This window comes from Hemitrygon akajei, unplaced genomic scaffold (assembly GCF_048418815.1).
Source record: "Hemitrygon akajei unplaced genomic scaffold, sHemAka1.3 Scf000051, whole genome shotgun sequence".
Lineage (NCBI taxonomy): Eukaryota > Metazoa > Chordata > Chondrichthyes > Myliobatiformes > Dasyatidae > Hemitrygon > Hemitrygon akajei.
Window position 1 is genome coordinate 3861550 of NW_027331937.1, and position 5124 is coordinate 3866673.

Here is a 5124-nt window from a genome sequence, read left to right on the forward strand (position 1 = left end):
CTTTCCTCATCAACTGCCGAAACAAAAAAAAAAAACAAGTCCATCCTTAATGACCCTCTACAAGAAAATCTCCCCCTAAATCCACCATTCGTTAGCACACATTCGTTATTTTCAGCAATATCCCAGCAGGCTATCAGCAGAACAGACTGCTCTTACCGGACTGCAAAATGAAATACATAAAATATGACAATACAAGTATGAGGCAGGTTATTGCAGTGTTCTGATAACCACTCAGCTTTGAATTTTGCACTCAGAACGGGATCACTCACAAAATGCCGGGGGAACTCTGGAAATGCATAAGGGCTCGACCTTTCGGGCCAGGACAATTCATTAGGATTTGAGAGCAGAAATGTAGGTTTTCTCTATATATATTTTTTCAATCAGCTCCCTGCTCATCACGGACATTTGCAACTAATCAACTTGGCATTGAGCCGACGCAAAAACGGTACTTCTCACCGATTGAAGGTCATTCTACCGATCGAATCTGTTAAATCATGGCTGATCCTTTATTTCCCGACCACGTCCCCATTCCACGGCCTTTTCGCCGTGTTTGATGCAGCGCCCAATCAACAAGCAATAAATCTTTGCCTTAAATACTCCTAACGACATGGCCTCCACAGCTGAATGTGGTAACAAATTACACAAATTCACCACCCACTGACGAAAGAAATTTCTCCACATACCAGCTTTAAATCTCTGTTCTGATGCTACGCTTCCTTGTACTAGACACTCAAACCTTAGGAAACCTCCTTTCCACATCCTCTCTGTCGACGCTATTCAACGTTCGAAAGGATTTAATGAGATCCTCATTCGTCCGAATCCTAGTGAGTATAGAGACCCAGTGGCATCAAATGTTCCTCGTATGATAACCCTTTTACTCCTGGAATCATCCTTGTGAACCTCCTCTGGACCCACTCCAATGCCAGCATATCTTTTGTCGGATGAAGATCCGAAAACTGTTCACAATACTCACGCTGATGATTCAGCAGTGCATCGCATTACTGTTCCTGTTTTCTAAACATCTTGAAAAGAATACTCTCATTATATTTCCCTTCCTTACCTCCGACTCTACCTGTATATTAAGCCTTTAGGTGTTCTACACAAGGACTCCGAATTCCCTTTGCACAGCAGTTTAGCAAATGGTCTCCACGATTAGCAACTAGTCTACGCATTTAATTCTACAGCCAAAGTGCATGGCCATGCATTATCCAACATTGTATTTCACTTGCCTTGCCAATATTGTGCCAATTCTACTAATCTCTCTAAGGCCCTCTGCAAACATCGTCTTTTTGAACAGTACCTGCCCCTACACCAATAATTTTACCGTCTGTAAACTTCGACAAAAGAAATCTGTTCCATCATCTACATCACTCACATGGAGCATAGAAAGTGGTACCTGCACCGTCACCTGCGGAACACTGCTGGTCACTGGCAACGAACCAGCGGCGGATCATTATTTTTCCCACTCGCTGCCTCCGAACATTCACCAAATGCTCCTCGTAGTTCTTGCAATACCAATGACTCTTAATTTGGTAAACAGCCTCATGTGTCCCACCTTGTCAAAAGTCCTTTGAGAGTACGAAGAGACAACATCTACTGCATCCCCTTGATCTATCCAACATGTACTATTCTCAAGGAATTCCAACGAGTTTGTCAGGCCAAATTTTAGCAGATTAGATGCTTGACAACACTGTTACTATCCACTTTGATATTTTTGTTAGCTTGTCATCTTTCCCTTCCAGTGATGTTTTTAGTTACTCTCTGTACGATTTAAAATGCTTTCCAATCTTTGGTCTTCCTCTTCATTTTTGCTCTGTTGCATGTCCTCCCGTTTACTTTTACGTTAATTTGGACGTCCTTTGTCAACTAGGATTATATATTTTTTTTTCTATTTGAGTATATCTTTCTTTTTAGAATAGATCAATTCTGCATTTTGCTCGCTTTTACCAAAAGTTCTCGACAACGCTGACCTCATCTCCTTCAATTTTACTTTGGCCAGGCCTTTCCCATGCCACTGTAATTTCCTTTACTGCACTGAAATACTGCTGCGTCAGACATTAATTTCGCCATGTCATATGTCAAGTGAACTTCACCATATTGTGATCATCGCCGCCAAAGTGTTCTTTTACCATAAGCTCCCGATTTATTTCCGATTCATTGCATAACACCCAATAGAGTAGAGCAGATCCCCACGTCGGCTTAAGGACAAACTGCAAAATCAAGCCAGCCCAATCGAGCTGCATGTCGAAAAATCCCAAGACTATCAGACATTCTCCTTCAGGGACACATTTTTCCCCTTGAAATCTGTGGTCTGTATCTCAGCTTCTGTCGGGAGGCCTGTACATACCTCCCATGAGGATCCTGTCATGCTGGCAGTTTCCGAACTCAACCGACAAGGATTCCACAGCTTACGATCCCATGCCACATTATCTACTGATCAGCTTCCATTATTTACCTACAGAGCCGAGCCACCCACACTGCCGAACTTCCGATCCCTCCGCTGCCACCTGAAGCCTTGGACATTCAGTTCCGAAATGCGACCATCGCTCAGCCACGATTCAGTGATGGCCACAACAATGTACAATCTGACTGTCTGTAACGGTGCAACAAGAACATTCGCTCTACGTCTTAACCTGGAGCTGCAGGTCAGTGACATCCGGCTGTTTACGGGAGAATGAGCTGTTACTGCTCAGTTGCAGGTGCCCAGTATCTGTGTGACCGACAGGAGATGGGAGAGGAATAAACAGCCAGTGCAGAGCACTCTGAGGCTGTTCCCATCAATAACAGGTGTGCCGACTTGGATATTGCTGGCGGGACTAACGACCATGGGAATGCCGCAGCGTCCTGGTCTCCAGCACTGAGTCCAACGCGGTGGCTCAGAATGGAAGGGGGAGAGGAGCAACTACAGGAGATTGAATAGTTGGAGGAGCCAACAGGAGGATCAGTGGAAACACCTATTTAGTGAATAAGACCAGAATATTAGGCAGCGGGATACTGACCCAATGCAGAGTTGAGTTCACTAAAATGACTCACCACTTTTCTTACCACGGTATCGTCGTAACGTGCAATAATACCCTTCGCTTCCTGATCTTGTCCTGCAGTGTATCCGTTTCCGTGATGAATGCCGATGTGAGGTAGTCATGAAGGAATTTTCGAACTTCTTGTCTGCAGATACCCTACTTTTTTATTAAAAAAGGCATAGCATTCTCATCGCTCCCCATTTGCGCCTCACATACCATCTCAACATCCCTTGATTCAACATTCGCGCTTTGATTAATAATGTCCGCACGTATGGCGATATTTAACATGCTTCGTATAATTTAGCTTCTCGAAACTTGTATTGTCCTGCTTCGTACTCATCTGCAGTCTCAGAACACCATGCTAATACTGAGATCCCTATTGTACAATATTCACCTGTCAGGTGTGGACTTTGCCCCGACGGCGATAAAGAGAGCTTCCCAATTCTTGCCCAATGCATTTCTATCCGGCATTCGGCCGACTGAGCACTCTCCCGTGTAGACAAGACTGATCACAAACTATAACCACCTTAACACTTCTACTGTCGAAATATTGCCCAATACTTCCCCATCGAGATATTGATAAATTGGTCGGTCGAACTTCCACAAGAACTGTAACAATTGAAAACGAATGTTCTTTCTTTACGATTATGAGGAAGCCATGGAGACTAAGAAATGACAAATGAACTTAACGGGTTCCTCGCATGTGAGTTTGCTGTGGATGTCACTATCAGGCTGGCAGAGTCCCGCGAGTGTCAGGAACCGGGAGTGAGTGACATGGTGATTAAAAATGAAAAAGTGCTCGGCAAACACAAAGGTCTTTAGGTGAATAGGTCAACTGGGCCAGATGGTCTTCATCCCATAGTCCCGTGAGAGGTTGCTGATGAGTTCATGGGTATATTGATTATCTCCTTTCAAGATTGACTTGATTCTGGCATGTCCCGTTGGACAGGAGGATTGCAAATGTCACTCCACTCTTCACGAAGGGAGGAAGGCAAAAGACTGGAAATGGTCGGCCAGTTAGCCTAATGGAACTGCGAAAGGGCTGGAGTCCATTGGTAACGATGAGATTGCGAGGGACATGGAGACTAATGATAAAATAAGTAAAAGTCAACATAGTTGATCTGAATGGAAATGTGACAGAGTTCGCTTCGAAAGTTGCAAACGAGGCGGACAGAGGAGACGCAGTGGCTATCACTTACTTGGATTTTCAGAAGACATTTGATAAGCTGCCACACATGAGGCTGCATAACAAAATAAAATCCTATGTTATTACAGGAACGATAAGAATGTCTGACAGACAAGGAGATCATGAGGAGATTTTCAAGGACACCAGTCAGGCCGCAAATAGAGTATTTGAATGAAGACTTGCGCCATATCTCAGAAAGGATTGTCATTTCAGAGTGTCCCGAGGAAGATTCCGGGAATGTAGGAGTTGACATGTGAGGCGCGTTTCACGCCTTTTGGCCTGAACTCACTGGAATTTAGACGATGCGGAAATATATCTTTGAAGCCTACAGAATGTTGAAAGGACGAGATAGGGTGGACGTGGAGAGATAATTTTTAATAGTGGATCTATACAGCACTATACCCTTCAGAGCGGACTGCTGTGCAGACCAAGTCCGTGCAGATGTTTAGAGCGGAAATCTGTCCCTTACTGATCGTTCAGGCCATCAAAGAATGTGGTGTGAAGTTAGGTCTCTGTGGTTGAGTGGGTTGGATCTCAGCCATGATAAAATGGCAGAACAGACTCGATAGCCCAGTGGCCTACCTCCGCTCCTATGTTTGACGTTTTTATGGACTATCTAAATATTTTATTCGCATCTCCCTTTTTACTGCTGTTTCACTTCTGCCTGTCTCCTTTATCTTTACATCTGACTGGAACCCTTCTGAAAATTACGTGTCGGCAGAACGATTGCGGAGCACAGCCTACAAAACTCTAGATGTCTGCCGCCGAGCACAGAGTATTCCTCTCACGATAGAACACACGGCCACGATTTCCTTCGAGCACGTGATATTCCCATTGCACTGCGTTCTATCAATCATTCTATCAAAATGTCCACTCTAACAACAGAGTCAACAGAGGATTCTGAGCTCTCCAGCTCTC